At 40.2% G+C, this 25,498-nt stretch overlaps 1 long non-coding RNA gene across 3 annotated transcripts; it reads right to left on the minus strand.

Annotated features, from left to right (window-relative positions):
* Window positions 1-14,346: 14,346 nt before the first annotated feature.
* Window positions 14,347-17,992, minus strand: LOC124867373. Of its 3 annotated transcripts, none has more exons than XR_007038033.1 (6): window positions 17,949-17,992; window positions 17,742-17,822; window positions 17,174-17,231; window positions 16,794-17,021; window positions 16,192-16,373; window positions 14,347-15,995 (listed from the first exon to the last, which is right to left on the minus strand). It is a non-coding gene; the product is annotated as an uncharacterized LOC124867373 (long non-coding RNA). The 3 variants fall into 3 exon arrangements; XR_007038032.1 differs by having other exon boundaries at window positions 17,191-17,231; window positions 17,742-17,842; window positions 17,949-17,983; XR_007038031.1 differs by having other exon boundaries at window positions 14,348-15,995; window positions 17,191-17,231; window positions 17,949-17,991.
* Window positions 17,993-25,498: the final 7,506 nt, after the last annotated feature.

Below are 25,498 nucleotides of genomic sequence, written 5' to 3' on the forward strand. Positions count from 1 at the left end.
TACTGGACCGCTTATGATTCCTACATTTTTGCCTTTAAGCCTCTGGCACAAGCTCATAAGCACGCAAGATAGACTGTTTCAGTACATCATAATTCATGTCATCCTCAGTTGACAGTGATGATACAACTTTACCCATTAGCTTACATTGCAGCAGCACAGCCCACATCTCCTTTGGCCACTAGTGCTGTTGCAATCCTTTCAAAGGCATTGAAGTAGGAATCAACTTCTGACTCCCCTAAATGGTGGCACCAAAGCAATATTTCTACTAACATCAAACTTGTTTTTATTTAACAGGACCTCCAAAGAATCAAGTGGGACAGATGAACCAAGCAATGACTTACTTTGCAAAAGCCTCATAGCTTCCACTTCGAGCGGTTTTAATTTGATCTCCTTCTCAGCTTCAATTTCCAGCTTCCGAATCTCAAGTCTGAGATCAAACTCAGCGTCATGAACCATCTCTCTTTCATGCGCTTCCAACTGAAGGCGAGCCAGTCGAACCTTAAGTCTGACATTACCACTGGAACTACCGAGGTCTGGTGACCCAGGATCGAAGCAAGGTAAAGTCCCAGGAGGCACCTGATGTTCCTCCAACACCTTTGGAGGAGTTATCATGGCGGCAGCTCCTGTTTCCGACAGGGAGACTCCTAATTCACCAGAAGAAACACAATCACAAACATCCAGAACAGTTTCACTTGAGTCCCCTAGGAATTTCAGCTTAACCAGTTTTTGCAAAACAATATTCTTAATTTCCTGTTTAACAACATGCCTCTTCAAAGAAATATCAAAATGGTCTGCAATGGCCAACAAGTCCTTCTTACAACATAACTCCACCTTCTCACAGCAAAGAGCCTGAATGAACTCCTTTAAGTCAAAGCTCATTTTCAAACAATCACAAAAACCTGGCAATTACTGTGGTTGTCCTCAGCTCAGGAATTATTTAAGACCCCGGACGAGCCCCCACTTGTGTTACGGACCCCCCTCAAGTTGAAGGAGGGAGAACACACAGGACAACCATAATAAAATGTCAGTCTTTGTAAGTGTGGTACAATGGGATTTATTTTTCTCTTTTCAAAAAACAGACCCCAAAAGGGTTGAACAACCTGTTGGGGGGAAAGGGGCGGTTAGGTTGTGCCAAATCAAAGAAATAAATAAAACAAAACAGGGCCTAACTGTCACCTAAACTAAGCCAGAAGAAATAAAGGAAAAGAAAGCTCTGCTATTCTAGGCTAACAAAACAAGCCAAAAACATTACATGGGTGGCACCAACCTACTTACCTAGTGTGTATAACAGAGAAAAAAACTACATTATGGAAATGTACAGGGTACCACAAACTTACCTAGCCCACAAACTCCCACCACAAACCTTGAAACAATGCTGGAGAACAAAGCATGTGCCAAAAAGCCAGCTAGGTGAAGCCACACCCCCTGCCCTACAGGTGAGCAGTTTATGTAGAGCTGCCTGATCGGCTCCCTCAAGCCAATCAAGGCAAATTGGCATCACCCTGCACTCTGAACCTGTGAGAGACAGGAGACGCAAAGGGGGAGAAAAACACACAGTCCAGCAGACATGTAACAATAGCTAAAAAACATATGAATGTTTTTTTGTTTTGTGTTTGGACTGTTTGTAGAAGCATTAGAGATCCAAATGGAAGTAAGAAAACGATCACAAAGTGAATTTGCTTAATAGGTCCCCTTTAAGCAAAAATGTAGAAATAACAATAAGGGCCTGATCTTCAAAAGGCTTGCATGTACAAAACCGCAAGCAAACTTGTTTAACTGGGACGCAAAAATGTCTGCTGTCTGCCAGAAGTAAGCATAGATAAAATGACAGATGATGTGGAGAAATAATCTTCTGTACATGTGCCAACAGATTTGGGTTGGAAAAAAAAATAGATGAGAATAGAAGATTCTATGTAGGATTATCTGAGGTCTGATTTAGAGCCAATCACAAACAAAAGCCATGATATAAAAACTCCTTAAAACATTTTATTTCTTTCGTCTTGATCATTCCAGCGTAACATCGCTGTCAGTTATCATCTGCTGAAGGCGCACAAAGATCATGGCAAGTACCAACATTATTGATCGAGCGTGCACAGCCCGCAAAAGACCCACTGTGCTTTGATGTTGATAATATAATTAATACGAAAGATAGGGCAGATTAAATCCTCCATTTGCAAACTAGATGCTAAAATCACTTCTTAGCAGGTGAAAAATCATAATTTAATGTCATAATGTGGTGAAAAAGACAATGTGCTTTTAACCTTGTCACTAAACAAAACACATTGCATTATGGAGAGTAACGTTGTGTCATTGCAGGGCAATCGGAGCTGGATCAGTTTTATTATGTTGTTTAAGTGTGAACATATGCCAGGGGAGGGTTTGGTTTATACAGTAAAATAAAGTATTTTTTGTCTCCAAAAAACAATTAAAAAAATCCAACACATTGTATATCGTTAAAATATTGGCAAAACAAAACAAATTCAGTAAAATCATTGGAAAATTATTTATTTTTATGTATATAAATGTTAATTGTTTTAATTCTTTGCAGGACTTTATGTTTTAAAATTAGCAAAGCTATAATATACCGATTGCCAACTTCTACAACAAACTATTTTTATGTTGCTAATATTATGTTCAGGCTTAAATATTGTGGCTGTTTATCATTAACTCTGAACTCTTCAAACACAGAACCCAGTGAGTCTCCAAAAAGAATTAAAAGATCAAGGGAGTCAAACCTGTAATAAATTAATTACCAGACATGTTTGCCTGTTACAGGGGTTGGACAATGAAACTGAAACACCTGGTTTTAGACCACAATAATTTATTAGTATGGTTTAGGGCCTCCTTTTGCGGCCAATACGGCGTCAATTCATCTTGGGAATGACATATACAAGTCCTGCACAGTGGTCAGATGGATTTTAAGCCATTCTTCTTGCAGGATAGTGGCCAGGTCACTACGTGATACTGGTGGAGGAAAACGTTTCCTGACTCGCTCCTCCAAAACACCCCAAAGTGGCTCAATAATATTTAGATCTGGTGACTGTGCAGGCCATGGGAGATGTTCAACTTCACTTTCATGTTCATCAAACCAATCTTTCACCAGTCTTGCTGTGTGTATTGGAGCATTGTCATCCTGATACACGGCACCGCCTTCAGGATACAATGTTTGAACCACTGGATGCACATGGTCCTCAAGAATGCTTCGGTAGTCCTTGGCAGTGACGCGCCCATCTAGCACAAGTATTGGGCCAAGGGAATGCCATGATATGGCAGCCCAAACCATCACTGATCCACCCCCATGCTTCACTCTGGGCACGCAACAGTCTGGGTGGTACGCTTCTTTGGGGCTTCTCCGTACCATAACTCTCCCAGATGTGGGGTAAACAGTAAAGGTGGACTCATCAGAGAACAACAGGACAACAGGGGGTCATCATAACAGTGAGGAAGCTCAGGTGGAAATGAAAAGAAGAATAAGAAACTTTACAAAAATCTGGAGCAGATTCAGTACCTTATCTTTTCACCAACAAGGACAATTCCAGTGTTGTAAATGAATAGGTTTCTGAAGCATCTTGCTTAGATTCCATTACATCTCCTCCTCAAGGATCAATACTAGATTTTACTTTTACATTGCAGTAGGCATGTTATAGAGCATACACCTTGTGGCTTTAGAAGTAACATATACAGAGTTTTGTCACCATGACTAACAACTGTAGCAAAAATAATGATTTTATCGTGGAGTTAAATAGACATGGTGCTGGTGTAAAGAGAAGTTTCCTTTCTCACCTCTGCCGCTGTCCCTCTGCTGCATCTTCTTTTACATCAAAAGCAGTATCCTTTCATTTCAGTTGTGTTTGACAAAACACAATGTGGTATATGTAAAATAATGTGTGTGTTTTGACTCTATTATCCATAATATATACCTATTTGGCTCGTATCCTTCAGACAGCAAAACACTTGTGTGCTGTGACGAAATTCATGCAGCTGGATGTTTTTTTACTTCAAACATGTTACAATGCCACAGGTTTGAATTTTGAATCCAAGTCTTAAGCTTTTACCCAAATCTTTTTATGTGCATTTTTTAGAATGAATGCTGGGTTCATTCTAATAAATCGCCTGTGTAACCTACCAGTCTTCAGCAAAAGTTTCTTATTGTCTTCATGCCTTTTGAGCCCAGTCTGATTTTGTTATATATAAATACATACAGTCAGATTTAACTCAGTCCCCCCAGTCAAAGCATGCATCATTGGGTGGTGGGCATTGGAGAGGAAAAGCTTTTCTGCAGAACCAGGTGGTAAAAGGATACCAGGCGCAAACACAAAAACTCAACACTAAGAACAAATGGTATGGGTAAGAAACAAATTCAAAGAAATAGTCAGTGGAAAGCATTAATATTAAACAATTGTAATTTTGGGCTTAGACACAGAGCACTATGTAAGGAATCTACTACTGCATCAGAATCAGAATCAGAATCAGAATCAGAAAAGCTTTATTGCCAAGTACGTTTTTGGACATACAAGGAATTTGTTTTGGCGTAGTCGGTGCAATACAATACAAATTAAACAGTATAAACATATCTACAATATAATATAAATATATGTGCACAGTTTTAAGTGAGTGAGAGTAAGTATAGAGCAGTATAAGATGCAAGAGCAGTACAACAGTGCAGGTGATCATTGTGCAAGTATGGCAGTGCAAGTAAAGCAGGAGTCCAAGCTGAGCGTTAATGTAACGCATAGAGTTACAGGTTACAAGTGTCCTGTCAGCAAAAAAAAAAGGGTCAGGGTGGTTTCCGGTTTCCGGGCTTTGTTAACAAGGCTGGTGGCAGATGGGAAAAAACTGTTCTTGTGGCGTGAGGTTTTGGTCCGGATGGACCGCAGCCTCCTGCCAGAGGGGAGAGTCTCAAAGAGTCTGTGACCGGGGTGGGAGGGATCAGCCAGAATCTTCCCTGCCCGCTTCAGGGTCCTGGAGGTGTACAGTTCCTGGAGCAACAGTAGACTGCAGCCAATCACCTTCTCAGCAGACCGAATGACACGCTGCAGCCTGCCCTTATCCTTGGCTGTAGCAGCGGCGTACCAGATGGTGATGGAGGAGGTGAGGATGGACTCAATGATGGCTGTGTAGAAGTGCACCATCATAGTCTTTGGCAGGTTGAATTTCTTCAGCTGCCGCAGGAAGAACATCCTCTGCTGGGCTTTCTTGATGAGGGAGCTGATGTTTGGCTCCCACTTGAGATCCTGGGAGATGATGGTTCCCAGGAAGCGGAAAGATTCCACAGTGTCAATTGTGGAGTCACAGAGGGTGATGGGGGCAGGTGGGGCTGGGTTCTGCCTGAAGTCCACAACCATCTCCACTGTCTTTAGAGCATTGAGCTCAAGGTTGTTCTGGCTGCACCAGTCCAACAGATGGTCCACCTCCCATCTGTACGCGGACTCGTCACCATCAGAGATGAGTCCGATCAGGGTGGTGTCGTCCGCAAACTTCAGAAGCTTGACAGACTGGTGACTGGAGGTGCAGCTGTTGGTGTACAGGGAGAAGAGCAGAGGAGAGAGAACACAGCCTTGGGGGGAACCGGTGCTGATGGTCAGGGAGTCAGAGACGTGCTTCCCCAGCCTCACGCGCTGCTTCCTGTCAGACATGAAGTCAGCGATCCACCTGCAGGTGGAGTCGGGCACACTCAGCTGGGAGAGCTTCTCCTGTAGCAGAACTGGGACAATGGTGTTGAAGGCAGAGCTGAAATCCACAAACAGGATCCTGGCATAGGTTCCTGTGGAGTCCAGGTGCCGGAGGATGAAGTGAAGGGCTAGGTTGACTGCATCATCTACAGACCTGTTGGCTCTGTAGGCAAACTGCAGGGGGTCCAGGAGGGGGTCGGTGATGTCTTTTAGGTGTGAAAGCACAAGGCGCTCAAAGGACTTCATCACCACAGAGGTCAGGACGACGGGTCTGAAGTCATTAAGCCCTGTGGTCTCCAGTGAGGTGTTAAAAATGTCTGTGAAGACTGGAGACAGCTGATCAGCGCAGTGCTTCAGGTTGGCTGGTGAGACAGAATCCGGACCAGCAGCTTTCCGGGGGTTCTGTCTCCTGAAGAGTTTGTTTACGTCCCTCTCTTGGATGGAAAGAGCCGTCCCCGGCGTGGGTAGGGGGCTGGTGGGGGGGAACTTCAGGGTGGGGGTTGGAGATGCCAAGGCCCCTCTTGAGGTTGGAGAGATGGGGGTGGTGGATTGTGGCTGCAGCTGTTGGGGGGCGTCGTGGGAGATGGTTGCAGGACTGTCCCTTTGTCTTTCAAAGCGGCAGTAGAACTCGTTCAGGTCGTTGGCGAGGCGTCGGTCGTTGATGGAGTGGGGGGCTTTCGGCTTGTAGTTGGTGATTTGCTTGAGCCCTTTCCAGACAGACGCAGAGTCGTTGGCTGAGAACTGGTTTTGGAGCTTCTCAGAGTACAGTCGTTTGGCCTCTTTCACTGCCTTGCCAAACTTGTACTTAGCCTCTCTGTATATGTCTTTGTCCCCGCTCCTGAAGGCCTCTTCCTTATCCAGTCTTAACCTTCTGAGTTTAGCTGTGAACCAGGGTTTGTCGTTGTTGTAACTCACCCTGGTGCATGATGGTACACAGCTGTCCTCACAGAAGCTGATGTAGGAAGTCACAGCCTCTGTGTACTCGTCCAGACTGTTGGTAGTAGTCCTGAACACATCCCAGTCTGTACAGCCTAAACACGCCTGGAGATTCTCCACAGCCTCACTGCTCCACTTCCTTGTCGTCCTCACAACAGGTTTGCAGAGCTTTAGTTTCTGCCTGTATGCAGGAATCAGGTGGACCATGATGTGGTCGGATTGGCCCAGAGCAGCATGTGGGACGGTGTGATAAGCGTCTCTGATGGTGTAACAGTGATCCAGAATGTTGTCCTCTCTGGTCGGACATTTTATAAACTGTCTATATTTGGGGAGTTCGTGGGTGAGATTACCTTTGTTAAAGTCACCAGCGACGATTACTAAGGAGTCCGGGTTGGTCCGCTCCACACTCAGTATCTGGTCGGCGAGCATGCGCTGTGCGACCTGCACGTTAGCTTGCGGCGGGATGTAAACACCGACCAGGATGAACGAAGCGAACTCACGGGGGGAATAGAAAGGCTTACAGTTTATGATGAAGGCTTCCAGGTCTGGAGAACAGTGCTGCTGAATCACTGTCACGTCGTTGCACCAACCACTGTTGAGGTAGAAACAGATTCCTCCACCTTTCGCTTTGCCGGAGAGTTCCGTGTCTCTGTCCGCTCTGTAGAGCTGGAATCCTGCCAGCTGCAGCGCAGAGTCCGGTATTAATCCACACAGCCACGTCTCCGTGAAGCACAAAACTGCAGATGAATAAAAGTCCCTGTTTTTCCCCAACAACAGTTGTAGTTCCTCCATTTTGTTGGGAAGTGAGCGCACGTTAGAGAGAAATATTCCAGGTAACGGTGTTCGTAGTCCACGCTGGCGAAGACGTACCAGCACCCCAGCCCGTTTCCCTCTCTTCCGGTGTTTCACCGCATGAACAAAGGTGAGCGCACCTTTGACCAGAATGTCCAAAAATTCCAGAGCAGTAGGCAGAAAAGTGGGAAATAACTCCTCTGGTGTAGTAGCCCTGATGTTCATGAGTTCTTCTCTGGTGAGAGAGCTCCGGGTACCATCACAGAAGACCGTTTTAAAGCAAAAAACAAAACAAAATAATGCGCACCAACACGCCGAGGCGACCATCTGCGGCGCCATCCTAAACATACTTTTCCACAGTGAAACATGGTGGTGGGAGCATCATACTATAGGGCTGCTTTTCTTCAGCATTGATGATGGAGAAGATGATGTGATGGGAAGATGGATGGAGCTAAATACAGAGCACCCCTGGATGAAAACTTGTTAGTAGCTACAAAAGACTTGAGACTGGGGCAGAAGATCACCTTCCAGCCACAAAGCATCCCAAAAGATACAGCCAAAGCTAGAACGTGTGGCAGCATGGCCTAGTTAAAGCTCAAACCTAAATTATAGAATCTACCTCAAAACTTAAAAAATAACGTTCCCCGACACCAGTATTACAAGTCGTTTTCCAACCTAAAGTGGGGAATTGTTAGATAGGAGAAGACCGATGACTGAACCCCTGCCTTCTGTTCTACTTCAATATATTCTTTGAACCGCAAGTAAACCTGCAGTCTGAGAGCAAAGTGCAAACTGAAACGAATGTTGTACATTTCATTAGCCTCAGGAGGGGATGTTCACTGCTACATGATCTGTTTTAAGGATTTTATTTAGACATGGGATATGTTTACTAATTGTGATCTGCCTATAATAAATCTTTTTTTTAAAGAGGACATTTGCTTGTTTGAATGTCATTAAAGAATAGCTTTTATCTTAGGGCTTTTGATCAAGACAGTGTAATCACTTATTTGACAGTTTTTTACAACCTATTTTGCTTTGATAACCACTAAATCAATATTCTTATCAGTCCCTCTTGTTTAATGGAGAAAGGAAATCTTTATATTCTTCACTGTCTGCCCACCATCTTCAGGTCAGCAGTAATCCCAGCCTTAATTATCTCATATTGCTCTCCTAGTAGTTACTTACACAGACCTTACTTAGTAGACCTAACTAAGATCTGCGTGTGGATCCAGTATTATTCAAAAAGCTAATAAGAGTCCAAAGACATAACTGTTAGGTTAACTGGTCTCTCTAAATTGCATAAGCGTGCATGTTATTTGTCCTGCGTGTTTCTATGTTGGGTGTACCCGCCTCTCGCCCACTGACCGCTGGGAATAGGCAGCAGCTTCCCCCCTGACCCAGCACAAACAAATGGGTACAGACAATGGCTGGATGGATGGCACCTGTCTGGTTTATTAAACTGCCATAAGGTAACTGCAACAAGATTTTTAAAGCGCTCTGATGGTGTGGAACACTCAGCTTTAAAGTAATAAACCAGGTTAGTAATCACTTCTCAGGTTCTTTTCTGGTTCCTGTTTTTCCCACTCTCCCTGTCTTTACTCCAACCCTGATGAGATTTGTTTTCTTTATGTTTCATATCCAGACAGAACTGGAGTAACTGAGTGAGGTTTGTAGGTCACCTTGCTCTCACACACTTTTTCAGCACTGCCCACATATTTTTATGGTACTGATATCAGCCCTTTTTAATGGCTACTCCAAAATATTGACTTCGTTGTTTTTAAGTATCTTTCTAACTAATTTGGTGGGAAATGAGAGTCATTGTTCATTTGGAAGATCCTTTGTTTTAACTTTATGTATGATGTTTTGAGATGTTTCTTCAATGTTATTTCCTTACAATGCCTTATATTATATGAGGTGCACCAGTCCGTCCTGCATTTAAACTCACACACAGCCTAATGCTGCCATCCTTGTAATTTACAGTTGGGATGATGTTTGCAAGCTTCCCCATTTTTCCTCCAAATGAAATTGTCATTTTGTCCTAAAGCTTTAGTTTCATCAGACAACAGGACATGTCTCCAAATCAAGGTCTTAGTCCCTGTGTGGATTTGTAAACCGCAATCTAACCTTTTGTGCTGCTTTTGGAGAAAGGGCTTCTTCTTCTCTGAATGACCTAAACTTTCAGCTCATGTTGGTACGTGACTTGTATCTTGTTTTTAAAATACTTTTATTGTATTCTTTGTTTTTATATTATAGATGTTATAGTATTATTGTATGAGGATGATAACCTTGCAATATGCATGTTGTAATGGTGAATTATTTAAACCAATGACTGCAGATTATTTATGTGTGCCTCTGTTTAACTCAAATGTTGTGACTTAACCTATCAAAAGGTGAAAAAAGCCATGAGATCTAGGCTTCTCCCAGATTGTTTAAAGTACCCCTAGAGTGTGTAAATGTCTTGTTATTCTGTCATTTACCAAATATAAATAATTGTATTAATCCTCACCTAAAACAGACAAGGTTTAGTCTGATTTATTGTCAGACAGTGGAGAAAAAGTGTTTTAATACAGTGGATGTAAATGGTTTAACTGTTTGTATACGTAACTATATTCACTTTTTTTTGGGGTTGTTTTTATTTTATTCTTATTCGTTACATTGTTTATTCTTGTTTCCTAATTTATTACGTGTTTACATAAGTAGTTTTCTTTATGTATTTTTAATCTAGAGATTGTGACAGGTAGTATGAACCCCTAGGTTTTATTTTCTTTTTATAATCTCCCCAGGACCGTTTATTTGTTTCCTTTTTGGATTTGTCGTGTTTTTATTATAGTTTTATGGTACAAAAACAAAACCAAAAAAAAAAAACGTAACCATATAAACGTCTCCGCCTAACTGTCCCCAGCTGGACACCGTAAATGACAAATGAGATCAACAATTGAGCGGACCAACGTTTTTACTCACATTGTAATCAGATTGTTTTTTTTTTTTTTAACAAAAAGTAGTTAGCATTTAGAATTTTACAACCATTTAAATTTAAATTTACAAACCAATATGCTTGATTTAAATTTTAATCATTTATAAGGCTAAACTTTATTATCATCCACAATTCCTTTGTAAAGTGTGGCTGTCAGTGAGCCACAAAATAAGAAAATTGGATAGCGTTCCTGTTCCAACTATCATGGTGACAGAATATCGAGACGTGGAATCAGCGCTGCAAAGCAGAATGTACCAACTAAGACGTGATGAAGGAAGTCTGCTAAATAAATAAATATTCTGAATTAATGATTCCATCATACCCCGGAGGAAGATGGAGGAAAAGAGCTGCTGTGCTAATCTTGCAGATAAGACTGTGAGGCTTGAATGAACAATGAGAAACAGCTGAGAGTTCACGGCGCATTCTCGGCTTTACGCATTATCTACTGCAGATGGGATACATTTAACATTGTGCAGCTTAATTGCTGTCACGCGATAACTGTCTAAATTTGTTCAATTGATAGTTTGAAAGCAGCTTTGAGTCACATTATAATAAAACAATCAGTTTAATCAAAGCATCAATCTATTTTAAAAAGAACTGATCTCTAACAGAGAGATTTCACTTTGCTTCTGCTTCTGCTCTGAGGACTATCATCAGTCTGGCCATGGGGGCTGATAGTCATGCTGCATGAACAGATTTATTAAAACAAGATTTATTAAAACTGATTCAAGTAAAAGGTTTGGTATGCTGTGATACCCCAGTATTATTACAAGTGGACTACTCTGCTAATTTGAAAATATGAAAACAAAACCACTCTTAATAAATAGTGTGTGAAAATGCTTAGATCCCTCTTGATGCCTTTTAGTGTTTAATTAAAGATATTCCATGCATTAATCTGCAAACTAACTCTAAAGTCTGAACAGTGAAATGTTGACCTATAGACCTGTATGTCTTAAAATAGAACTGATGTAAGATGATAATCCTGTGTAATGCATCATTATACTGCAGGAGTTCATGAGAATCAATTCCTGTCCTAAAGATTAAAGTTGCAATATCCCTTTAGAAAGGTGCTGGTTATGTTTCTTACCAAAGCTTAAATAAAAGCATCAATAAATCAAAATAAGTTGATGCAGTTCATGTGATTTGACTATAGTCTTACAGCAGTTTAGCATTCTGTTTTCTGCTGCAATTACAGCTGCAAGTCATTTGCAGTATAAGTATCTATCATCTGTACACATCCAGAGATAGAAATGTAGCCCATTCTTCTTTACAAAATAGCTGAAGCTTTGTCAGATTGGGGTGAGAGACTATTAACATCAGTTTTATAGTTGTGACACAGATCTTTAATTGGATTTATGTCTGGACTTTGACTGGATCATAAACATGCTGTAATTTAAAACATTTCTTTGTAGTTCTTGCTGTGTTATGTAGGGTCCTTGTCCTGCTGGAAGGACAGGAGAGTCGCAAGTATTTTCCCAGCCTCTGATTGCCTTGTGTTGAGCTCCATTCATCTTCTCTTCTTCTCTGACCAGCTTCTCTATTTTTGCAGAAGGAAAGCATCTTCACAACATGACTCTGCCACCATCATGTTTCACAGTGTGTTCAGTGTTAGTTTTCTGTGACACATAGTAGGTATCTTCTTCCAGGTTCTACCTGTGTCACCTACATGGTTTGTTCCAAACTGTAAACAACACTCAGTGTCCGTTATCTTTCAACAATGGCTTTCTTGTTCTTATAATAATTAAAGTTAGATTTGTTGCTTGTATGACTGATAGTTGTCCTCTCAACAGATTCTCCCACCTGAGCTATGGATTTTTGCAGCTCATCCAGAGTTTCTATGGGCCTTTTGACGTGCTTCTCTAATTAACACTCTCCTTGCCCTGCAGTCAGTGCAGATGGATGGCCATGTCTTGGAAGATTTGTAGTTGAGCTTTCTGTTTTCTGATGCTGGATTGAACAGTGCTCCATCAGTCGGGAAGCTTGGGATATTGTTTGAAATCCTGAACATCTTGTGTTTGTTAATAGGGTAGAAAAACATCAGTTACTTCGTTACAAGCAAAACGTGGATGTTTTAGGGTCTTTGAGGGCTAAACTTAATAAATAAAAACTCTATTTTTCATCAGGAATGTCTCACATGTCCAGACAGCAGCTGACAGCTCATATTTTCAAATCACTTCTTTATAATTCAGTCTAATTAGAGGTAACCACAGCATTAATTTGATGCGTTTGCCACAATGAAAAACTTTTTTTTAAATCATCTTTTCTTTGTGAAAAAATGCACAAATATTTGGACAAATGTCATTAATGCATTGAATGAGATAACTGTTCAAAATATAATTTGCCTGAGTTCACATGTCTCTTAGTCCTTTAAATCAGCAGTTCCCAACCCTGGTCCTCCTGGCCTACTGTCCTGCACAGCTGATTTTAATCAATGGGTCATTAACAGATCTGCAGAACCTGATGGCATGCTATGGAGGATATTAAATCATTTGAATTTGGTGTTCTGGAGCAGGGACACATATAAAACATGTTGGTCCCAGGGGATCAGGGTTTAAATGACACATTGGCCAGTTTCCCAGTGCATGACAGCTTCTACTGAGCTCCTTCCATAACTTAGTTGCTTGTGTTTGCCTTTACTGTAGATCATATTCCAGTCTATTTGGTTATGGTTCAGCTACAAACACTGACACCTGGTTTTGTTTATTTTCTCTGGTTGCTCATTTCTCTCTTCATGCTAGTTTCAGTTTTCTGTCCTGACACTTTGGCGACATCCTTTGCATGTTTACCTTTCACAAGCTTCTGATTTTTAATGCATTTGCTCAACATTTTTGACAATGCTGACAGAGAGAAAAAAAATTGGTTGTTTTGTTGTTGCATTCCCTCTTAATGAACTTTTAGAAACCTTCCCATTGCTTCAGCTGAGAGCTCTTTGGTTTTCTGTCAGTCACTCAGCAGCAGCAGCTCATTAAGTTCTGCAGGCTCTCTATTTTAAATGCACACTCATTTACATATAACAGACTTTTGCAGGTGTTTATTCAAAAAACACAAATACAAAGGAGACGTTTTTTTTTATTTCTTTTTAAATTTCTACAAAGAAATTAATTTGACCTTAACTGTGTCAGTACTATTTCATACACCTGCAGCCATGCATTAATTTGGTGGCATAAACCAATACTTTAGGCCAAATAGCGATGTACAGACTCCACAATGTTCAGTTTGGTAGTTGATTTGTAATGTATGTGGATTTTGCTCATGCTTTAACATGGTGCTGATTCTGTACTGGGAAAGGGATGTGTCTGGATGACTGCAGAGGTCACAACACATCTCAAACTAAAACACACGCACAGAGAGTAAATATCTCACTGAGATAAAGTTGTGGAGACGTTTAATGCAGGGTGAGGTTAGAAAATAATATTCCAAGGTTCGAACATCTCACACAGCCCTGTTCATCTGAAAATGTGGAAAGTATGGCTCAACTGCAAATCTATCAAGACATTCCCCTCCACCTGAAGGTACTGTAGAAACCGACAGCTCAGGTGGGACAATTATTAGTCTCCACAAATCTAGCTTTTGGTAAGGCAGTTGGCAAGAAGAAAGATATAGTTGAAACAAAGTATTAGAAAGTTCCAGTTTTTCATGAGCCATGTAGAGGACACAGTGAACATAAGGCTGTGGCCTTATGAAATCCTAACATTGCACATCCTCTTAAACACACCATCCCCATGTTGAAACATTATGGTGGTGGCATCATGCAGTGTGACGCTTTGTTCAGCAGGTACAGGGAAACTGTTCAGAGTTAAAGATGCTCTTCTTTCTTTGACTAAGTATGAGCTATTTTTATATGCAAAAAGGTAAAAATATCTAGAAATACACGGCTGGCAGAGACATACCCAGAAAGACTTGAAGTTGTCACTGCAGTGAAAGGTGGGTCATAAAGCTACTGAATCTGGGGCTTTTTTATTCACAGAAAAACATAGAACACCATGTATCATTATTCTTACACTATGCATTTATTTGTTAATTTGTGTTGGTCTGTGACATGAAATCCAAATAAAACTTAGAAAAGGTTAAAGGGATCTGAAAAGTAAGGTGTATATTTCCACTTCTTACTTGCATTCATCTGTTGCAGACAATAATCAGTTTTTTTTTAATATGATAGCAAGGTATTTGCCTACGTACATAAATATAGAAGGCATGCAGACAAACTATAAGGTTAAAGAAGTATAAAGAAAACATGCAGATCAGCAGACAAGTCTTTAAACAGAAAGTGTGGCACAGCTGTGATGAACTGGAGTACAGTCTCTCTGTGGACATTTACAGAATGCTGACTAGATATAATTTCATTCCTCTTGGAGGTTGAGGGAAAATCGTGGCCGTGAGCAATATCTGTACCCCTTGGAACGAGTGGTTGTGCCTGCAGCGATGAGGGAGGGCAGGCAGAGGCGACGCCAGGTTCTCCATCTTGTTCAGAGTTGTGAGGATGATTTAGGAGGCCTATCTTTGCCAGAGTGTCCAGAGAAGGAGTAAGGCCGAGCAATCCTATTACTCTGACATGACCCAGCCTTATAATGTGCGTGTGCACACACACACACACACACACACACACACAAACACACACACACACACACACACACAATCCTTTAAAGCAGCTTGAATTGGGCTCATGCTGGAAGTCATGTCCACCCCTATAGACCACACTGTAGACAAAAAGCAGCTGACATTGGACTCCAGCAAATTCGCTTTGGGCATAGCAACAGGAAAGCAAACCTGAGTTGTCCTAAATGTTCTGATTATAATAAATGTATTCTGCTATGCCATAGTATAGACAGGGCCAGTGTGGTACGATGCACTATTCACCATCAGAGCAGTATTTGGGTGCTGTGGGGGCTGCATTCCCTTATGTAGAGGCTGAAAAATATTGCCGTTTAACAGTTGTGACAGAAAATACATTATTAAATAAGAAGGAAAGAGCATTGTATGTCAACCTTTCTCACTGATCATATCAGATTAGAGAGGACAGCACTTCTTGTAGCCACCCAACAGAACACTTTAGTCCAACACTGGAAACTCTGAACTGATTATGCAATTTTGCACAACCTGATCCAGGAGTCAAACACAACCCAACATAGAAAAGGTTAATGGCTACAATGCCTCAGCTGATCGAGAAACGCACATATAGCCAATAGAAAACTAAACCAGTAGAAAACTGAAAAAGAAGCCAGAGCTAAAACAAGACTGCAGTCAAAAAGCCAAACAGAGATTTTTGGCCACTGCTGTGATGCTAGCTTTCTTTGAAGATGTTTGCAAAGCAGCTTTACTCTGGGCTTATATGAACTGTCAGTCTAGTACTTTGTAAATGTATTCATCCACCTTGAACCTTTTCAACAAATACATTGTTTATCTTGAACAATGTATTTTATGTGATAGGCCAACATGAAGTAGTGCTAATAATACAGTGGAAGGAAAATAACTTGGTTTTCAAAATACTTTACAAATTATTATCTTACAAGTGTAACATGGATTTATCAGTCCTCATTTCATAGATGTAGAACAGGGGTCCGCAACCTGTGGCTCCAGGGGTGCAAGTGGCTCTTTGGATCTTTCACAATGGCTCTTAATAACTGGTTAAAATGACAAAGAAGAATCGAATGTTTTTCAGTATAGATATTATTAAAAATGCAGGTTGTAGCAGTTTTTTCGTTTTTTTTTTTCATAAAATAATTGCATAAGACTAATTCCACAGGGCTAAATGACTTCAGATCTGTCACCATGACCTCTGTGCTAATGATGTCCTTTGAACACCTAGTGTTGACCCACCTTAAATCCATCACAGAACCATTTCTGGATCCCCTGCAGTTTGCCTAAAGAACCAACAGATCTGTGGATGATGCAATGAATATGGCCCTTCACCACATCCTGCAGCACCTAGACTCCCCAGGAGCCTATGCAGGGTCCTGTTTGTTGTCTTTAGCTCTGCTTTCAACACCATCATCCTGGCCCTGGAGGATCAAAAATAAAACCATCAGCAAACTTCACATTAATCAGCCTTTAAATCTTCCCAGTTACACTAGTTTTAATAGTTAAGCACAGCTTAAGTGTCTCTTTTTCTGCTAATTAATAATATCACATGGCACTGAGCCAGAGCAATGTGTTGTGAACAGACAATCATTTTGAGAAATGGTCTGGATGGATTTCCAGGATAAAAAAGACTTTAATAGAGAGCAATTTGCTGTCACTTTCAGTTTTCCACTAAATGAAAAAAAAGAGCCATAATGCTGCAGTTAGAGCTATAAAAGGAGAAGCTAGAGAGCCAAGACAGCAAGACAATAAGCAGGCACGCATTCTCATGCTTCTCTAAAAAATAAACAAACAAAAAAAATCTGACAGATTTAAACATTAAAATATGCAGGCATACACACTTGTGCACGTTCACATCGTCTGGGGGTCTCATGGCTGCTCATCATAGTAGCTTGTTGCCAGGGTAACGGTCAGTCTGTCTCATTTATAAAAGCTCTTGATGACCTCCGTGCTGCTTACTGAGCTGTGATCAACATGTTTTCCTGTGTCACCTCGACTCCCCGCAGGTCTCAGAGAGAGACACGACAGAGACAGGAAATACAGCCTGTGTTGCTCCTTTTACCCACTGCCTTTACCAAGACACAGGGGTTAGTTTATTTGTTTATTTCTAAACTTTGACCAAAATTTGACCAACAGAAGCAAAAGGTCGTTAAATTATTTCATTGTGAGTACTTGAGACTACATCAGGAATATTTATGATGATTTTATAGCCTAATATTACTTATTCTAGATACTGACAGTCTTCAGTCTGTCCACTTGGTACAAGAGAAAAGGAAGCTCTGAAAGACAAAGATAAACTGATTTAAAAAAAAATCCTGATATGTTGTAGCAACAAGGTCTGCTCTCCATCATATATCCTTTCTTTAGTCAATCTCCTCGTCAGAGTAAAAAGTATATGTTACACGTCTCAAAGGGCAGCAACTTCCTCACATCTTGAATATACTGTCAGCTATTTCCAATTCTCTCTGTTCTATAACAGCAGGAATAAAAAAACAGTGTGGATTAAAGGCATAAAGTACAAAACAGGCATGAAGAAACTATACCGGAAATACCAGGAATACACCTTTATATTGTTAGTTTCACTGCGGCTTTTATAAACTATACACATTTTACTGTAGCATGGGCTGGTATGAGATCCTCCTGAAATAACCTTGAGTGAAAATGTTCCATAATATTTTGACTAAAGCAACATGATCTAATCGTTTTAATTCAAAACAGAAAGGCAACCGCTTTCCTTAGTGTTACTCAAACACTTGCATTTAAATCCAGCTCTCCATCTCTCTGTGTACCTGGCCTTCACAATACACTTGCTTTGGATCCTCCCAAAACCAAGCAGTTGGGGGGTGGAGCAGAGCTTTCATTTCTTTATGCTTCAGAAAAACAGAAAAAGCTTTGAAAAAATGAGAAAACATTATCTGGCATCTGATTAATAAGAGATAATTTGACAGAAAATGTTAGTGATTTTACAACCGTAACTTTTTAAAACCTCTATGTACCTTGGTACCAGTTACCAGCCCACACCTAGTTTCCCATAGCCTGTTATGAGTGTGGTTGCTGTTGTGTCCAGTTACCATGGCTACATGTCTGTCACCCTGCTGGTGAGACGGGCACTGTTTAGTTGTCAACACACTTGGTGTGAATGTAACTTTGCTCACTGAACCCAGATATCATTTCCAGTCTCAGGCTGTCTGTGCAGAGCTGCTGTCTTTAATCTAATCTAGTGTCTGGTTCACTGCTCACTGAAGCTTTCCGTTGTCTCCACTGCAGATAGACCAAGTTGCCTGTTCTTTGAAGTGATGTCTACTGTCTGAGTTATTATTGTAGGGAGTTTCCGCGGTGTTTCATGTCATGGTGATTTATGTGTAAGGTTTGGTCCAACACAACCTGTTGACATACCGTACTTTAAAGATTTAGTCCTGGCAGTGGTTACGGCAAGGCAAGTTTATTCTTAAATAACTCCATTCAAGCCAGAAGTTGTGCTAGACTTTTTTGCTTTCTGTCATTTTGACTGACAGGGTAAAAAAAATCCTATCTATTTTTACCCATAGCTTTATTTTTTTAATGATAATAATTAAACATTCAATAGCATTTATTTTCATTTATTTAAATTTCTGCATGTTGAAGCATCCAAACAAACAAAACAAATACGTTTCTCAAATTGTTTTTTTTTTTTTTTTTTTACAGGAAATTTTGCTATAAATAGATTTAGACTTTAAACAATAAAATCAACTGTATGTGAGAAAAAGAATAAACTGAAGACAACAGCTAGTGGGACTGGTTTAGCAGAAATGAGAATATAATGCTACAGCTAGCTCATCTAGCCCTCCTTTGACTTAGCCACCCTAAAAGCATCTTCCCCTCTGGTTGCCCAGCTCCATCCAGTCCCCACTGGGCAGTCAGTTAAGTCAGAGGTTTTCAGTTTGGTTTGGATAAAAAGTGAGTGTTCCTCTAAGCCCTCCTGTGGTTTAGTTGAAGCGGTTGTCTTCCAAATACAAAACACTGTGTATCCCCTTCAAGGTCTTCCCACGGGTGAAGCTCCTCAGTCTCATCAAGGCAGTGTGCGCCTTTCAAAGATAGTGCATTTGCTGCTTCAGGACATTTAGGCACCAAAAAGGGGACAGCTACACCACACATAATTTCTCAGCCAAACTCAGTTCAAAATCTTGGTGAACCTTTAATTACTCTCAACAGGTTTTATGTAAATTATCTTAGTTATGCTGCAATATTAATTTTGAAGAGAAGAGACTCTCTCTTGGCAGCTCATCCAAACAAGTTATACTTGTTAAGTATTTTTGTAATTGTCCTGTCATGAACTTTATCATTTGACATTGCTAACTAAGGCCTGTAGAGTCTGTGACGGAGTTCTTTCAAATTATCAAAGCATTGCACCTTCTGAGCCTTGAGGTGACTGAGCCGAGACATCCAACACTTGGAAGATAAGCACACATTTCAAATGTTTAGCTTTTGTGAGTAATCACTGCCATTGTAAATTGATGAACTATTATAAGGTTTACAATGGCCGTCTAATCGCTTCTCCAAGATCATTGCTAAAGTCCTTTCTACTTGTGATAACACACCTGTATGCTCCAAATCATCAAACTGTTAAGACATCCATAGAGGTGTTCGCACCTGTTGGTGACCAGTGAATTAAAGGGGACCTATTATGCAAAATTCACTTTTTGCAAAATGGGTTTTGATGTTGGAAATTGTGTGGTGGGGTGATGGGGTGCAGAAGGAAGGACTCGCCCAGGGCAGCATTCATGCAAGAAGTCTGATCATTTGTGAAGATATTCAGAGAAACTGTAATGGAAGTCAGTGGTGCAATATCTACTTGCCCCCATTAGGTTCATATGACCACAGCACACTTTACAATCTGACAGCTAAAAATACATTTACAGCTAATAAAGAAGAGGAACCGATTTGTTTCAGCCATTAAATTTGTTGGTATTTTAGGATAACAGAGATAGTTAAGAATAAAGAGCCTGTGTGACAATTATCTTACTGTTTTGGACAGTTATAGAAGCTAACAACAACACCATTAATGGTGAGAGGTAATTTAAAAATGCAATAAAGATTACTGTACTCAACACATGGTAAAACAACTCCAGATGCTGCTTGATACATGATTCTTAATGCTGTCTCTCCATATGAAATGTCTTTATATAAGTGCCAAGACAATCTGGCTGCACATGCTAACAAATTTACAAATATTAAATCTGTCCAAACCAGTGTCCCTTCGATAATTAGCAGGATATCTTCTAACATTCACAATCTAATGCACCAGTGCAGCCAGGGCTCGTGGCTGCTTGTGCCAGAGAAGGACACAGAAGTTGGCTCATTTTGCTATTAAATGGAGCTAACAAGGTCCACTGGGATCAAGCCAGCACAGCTATTGATGTCAGTTTAGAATAGTTTTGGAGTGCTGATAATGCTTACAGGAATGTCCCAGAGGCCCAATGGAGTTGTTGTTTTTTTTTTTTTCAAACTGGAGCAGATTGGAGCAGAACTGCACTCCATGGATCCATCAGCATTCTATCTGCCGCTTAAACAAAAATGGCTTTTAATAGAATCCTGTCCTGAAGTCATTAACACTTTATCTGCTACACTAATTTGTAAGCCAGAAACATTTTTGACATGAGACACTCCACCATGAAGAGGTTTTGCAGTAATAGGTAGATTTATCTTACTGATCCATAGGTTTGACTGGAGTCTCAAGTCGGAGCTTGCAGTTATTCTTACATCCGAGCCCTGATGTTACAGAATAATTCCTTGAAGTCACAATTCTTGGGCTACAGGCATGAAGCTTTTTATTTTTTTCAGATCTAACACGGAGCTCATTGTTAGGGAAATAAGTCAGCTACAGAGTTTAACTAAATTCACCTCATGGAGCGTGGTGCTGCCTAGAAGGCAGTGGGGATCTAGAATACATTTCTGAATGGAAAACAAGATTCCAGTTAACGTTTTCCATTGGAACAGTATGGCTTAGCCCATTATGCCCCGGATCTACAAGAATCGCAAATAAGAATTGCTAATTTTTGTGTGTTAAAGACAGTGGCACTGTCCAAAACACAGGAGGCTGTTCCGGAGGCGGCAGAGTTAAAGATGCTGAGAGTTTCTTTGAGAGTGACCAGGATGGACAGAATTAGAAATGAGCAGATCAGAGGAGCAGCAAAGGTAGTGATAGTGAATACGTTGGAAAGAGGATGTTGGAAATGGAGCTGCCCGGTCAAAGAAAAGAGAAGATTTATGGACACAGTGGAGAAGGACATGTTAAAAAGGGAAAGGAAAGGATATAGTAAGATGGAGGCAGGTGATCTGATGTCCATCCCTTAAGGGAAAAAGCCACAAAAAGAAAAAAGGATAATAGGATTGAAATATGTAAGAACTTAGAAATGTGTTTGTTTACTGAACGTGCCAAGAACAACAATAAAGTTTGTTCTGAGCAAAGTTTTCATTTAAACTTCCTAAAAATCAAGTGCAGAACTTCTAAGAAGTTTAAAACTTCTATGTAAAGGTGGGAATGAAAACATTTCCACTTTTGCAAATTAACTGTACCAAATTCAAGTTTCTCACCAACAGTTGCTGAACACCACATAAAAAAGTTCTGCCAAGATAAACCAGAACCAGCTGTGAGAACAACCAAAGCTGGGCTGTAAGAGAAGAATTACATCATTCTGCCACTAGAGATGGAAATTAGCCACCTGGCTAAAATCTCATGTATTTACATGCTAATGTTTATTAATATGTATTGTCCCATTTATCAAAATTCACTAAATGAACTAAACTAAATTATTTTCTAGCAGCCCAGGGAGAGTAAAGAAATTCTCAGGTTGCTGCAGTTTTTACAAGCCTTTAAACTTTCTATATTTGTTGTGATCTGTCACAAAACAAAGAAAATACACTCATTCGTTGCCCCTGATTTACCAGTCAAGACAGCACTAGTTTTTTTCCTCAGACATTTTCAGGTTTGATCTTTGAAAAATAACAGACCTTATTGGACGTCTAAGGTGAAAATTCTGAGGTTTCTCATTAATCCCACCCTCAAAATCCAACATGGCTGTTGCATTAAAAAAAAACCATTTATTTGAGCTTTTAAAGATTTGTATTTTATTAGGTCTTTTAAGTCAAATTAGCTAAAGGACTTTATAATATCTGAAGGTATCCCTCAGCACCTTTGGATAAGGTCCTAGTGGACCTATCAAACATGTCACTGTGCTACTTGTGATAATTTCACAGGAAAGCTATAGGTTTGCAGAGCAAACACTCCACATTTCCCCTTAGCAACTGTCCTTTCCACAGAAGAAAGCCAACTGTTTCTGTGTGGCTGACAGTAGCAGGCCGTGGTTGTCTACCAGCATGAGTGTGTGGAAGTATATGAGCGTGAAGCTAGGCGATGCTGGCAAACAGCATGGAGCTCAGCCGACTCTCTCTGAATAATTACAGTCAGCTCTAAAGAAGGCTGCTGCTGCTGCTGGGGCTTATCTGTGTCTCCCCGTGTTGCCTCAACTCCTAAGTGCACCATCTGTTTTAGCATTGAGTCTGGCTGAACTGTGACACTCCGTCTGAGTAAACTTGTGCGCTTCTGCTCCCACTCAGCAGGTCACGCTGCAGCTAGCAGATGCCTTTTTTCAGCCCTTGATTTGTTACTGTAGCAGTACTGTGTGCTGTGGAAGCTAAAATACATACAGCTCACTATGAGTGTTTGTAAAATATTAATATTCGCTGCTGCTTGTTATTGCAACAAAGACCTATTAAACCTCAATTACATATCATTTGAATCTCCATGGGGTGTGCGTGAGTTTTTCTTTCTCTTTTAAACAAAGCAAAACAAAAATCACTCTCTATGAGATTGCATTGAGAAAAATCTTTGTTTTTTCATAGCGTGAAGTTAATTGCTGAGTTGTAAAGAAAATGGCAACAGATTACTACAAAGACCTTCTGTTCTCCCTGCTCACTGCAGGGAAGTTGGATGGCGTCCATGTGAACCTGCCGACTGGAACGAACATACAGAGGAGAAGCAGCTCTCCTCCATTAGCCCCACAAACAGAATGTGGAAGAGAACGGGAGTCATCTGTTCGATCCTTGTTGCATTGTTGGCTGCTCAAGAATACCCACTGTTATTTGTGAAACATTACCAGCTTAACCAACCATTCTGTTGTTCATTGTGTAAAAATACAGAAAAATCAGCTTTCATAATCTTAGAATAGTGTTATCGAGTATTAACCAAGCCTCACATTAAATGTATTAAAGTGGAATAATACACTCTGAGAGCACAAAACTATTTACTGATGCTTTATCATGAAATCAGGTGCCTAAAATTAGCCATGTACTTGTGCATGTCAGTGAAAAGTTCATTTACTTTAGTCATTTTAATCAAACCATTAGCTAAAGTGTTTATTTCTGATTTGTTCTGATTATTTTTAATGACTATGGTTTTCTATCAAATGATAATCCAAAATCTGGTTCCTCAGAAAATTGGAATATTACATATTGGTTTTTATTACGACACTGTCAGTCTACTGAAAAGTACGTCCATGTCCTGTACAGTGCACACATTCAATACTTGGTTGCGCCTCCATTGGCATTTATTACTGCATCAGTGCAGCGTGGCATGGAGGCTATCAGCCTGTGCTTCTGCTGAGGTGTAATGGAAGCCCAGGTTGCTTTGATAGGGGCCCTCAGGTCATCTGCATTGTTGGGTCTGGTGTCTTTCATCTTCCTGTTGACAATACTCCATAGGTTCTGTACAGAGTTAAGGACCAGCCAGTTTTCTAGCCAATCGACCACAGTGATTCCATGGTGGTATTGCTACTTTGGCATCTCCATGAACGTGTGGGTAGAGGGAAGTATGAATTGCTCTGAAATGTCCATCTAAACCGCTACTCTGACTTTGAACGTGATACGACAAGGACCAACACCAGCAGATGTCACATCACCCCAAATTTTTGCTCACTGTTGAGACTTAACACTGGTCCTCAAGGATTCTCTGGATCTCCACTCTGTCCCCAGACTCTAGGACCATGATTTCAATATTAAATGCAAAATGGGCTTTCATCTTTGGACCTTTGAGCCACAGTCCTGTTCTTTTTCTCCTTAGTGCAGGTATGTAAGAAGCTTCTAACACTTTTTCCAGTTCAGGATTTTGCTAAACAAAAGGGATCTGACAGTCACATGAACTTCTACACTAAACAGGAGAGCACTCTGAGTATTCTTTGGGCTTTTTAAGGTTGTCAGAGATTTTCCTGAAGTAGCATTTTAGTTGATAAACATCAGCATCAGTAAGTATAACCTTTTATTCATGTTCTGCATATTTTTCTTTAGTAATTGAGAGATTCTTTATTGGTTGACCGTCGTATGCTATGTTGTACAAAAATATACACTGGTCTTTAAAAAAGAAGGAACACCTTTAATATTCTTGGGTTTTACATATTTTGGTATGTGTCTAGTGTTTTTGAGGTGCACCTAAATTATTACAAACGGTTCCATTTTGCCTTTTTTAATAGATAATCACATGCTGGACTTGGTGCTGTGTTTTTGTGCACTTGAGATTTTAATAATTTAAGAACCAACAAAGACCAGGTCGCTCAATAGAAGAACCCTAAATAATAGTGGTTAGAAAATATGCCGACAAGTGTATTTTATTTTTACAATGACTTTAGATATGTATATTTGAGATAATTATCCCTATTCCTTTGCAAAATGTGAAGTGGTGTTCTTTGTGTTCACCACACAGAGCTGTTGTTTCCCTCACCTTTCTTCTCACCCTACATACAACCAGTCTGACCAGGAGATGAAATGGAAACTAAACGTTCTATTGTAAAAAGCTTTGTCAAGATGGATAAATTTGACACTCTGGACATTACTTAAACATTTAGAAAGAATACAGAGGGAATGGACAAATTAATGTGCCTCTTGCTGTTTAACTTTACTGAATAAATATAATTGACTGTGGAAATAATGAGCATGCTTGCTTCTATTTCAATGTTATAAAACCTCTGAATGCACATAAAAAGGGAAAACATGCATATTTCCCATTTAAAGGTTGGTCAGCTTTATTGGACAGGTTTGCACAGACCAGCAAGGAATTTGACTTCACTTCCATGTTGCTCTCAATGCACAGATATTTTAAATATAAATACATAAATATAATATACATAAAATAAATAAATATGTAAAAAATAAATATGATATAAATACACTGCTTGGCCAAGAAAAAAAATCACCATCTGGATTTAACAAGCAAATAGGTACGAGCCTTCTATTGGATAACAATTGCATGTGCGATTATGTTTCAGCTGGCAACAAGTTATTAAACCCCAGCTAATGCAATGAGTAGCTTCTCATTTGTTAAACCACCATGTCGAAAGACACATCCTGTGGTCGTGGAAGAGATATCAGGGTCATGCATCAAGCAGAGAAAACTTCTAACAACTTTGCAGAAACTACTAATATTGGGTTGAGAACTGTCCAACAGATTATTAATAACTGGAAGGATAGTGGGGAACCATTGTTTCTGAGGAAGAAATGTGGTTGGAAAAAAATCCAA

This window comes from Girardinichthys multiradiatus, chromosome 4 (assembly GCF_021462225.1).
Source record: "Girardinichthys multiradiatus isolate DD_20200921_A chromosome 4, DD_fGirMul_XY1, whole genome shotgun sequence".
Lineage (NCBI taxonomy): Eukaryota > Metazoa > Chordata > Actinopteri > Cyprinodontiformes > Goodeidae > Girardinichthys > Girardinichthys multiradiatus.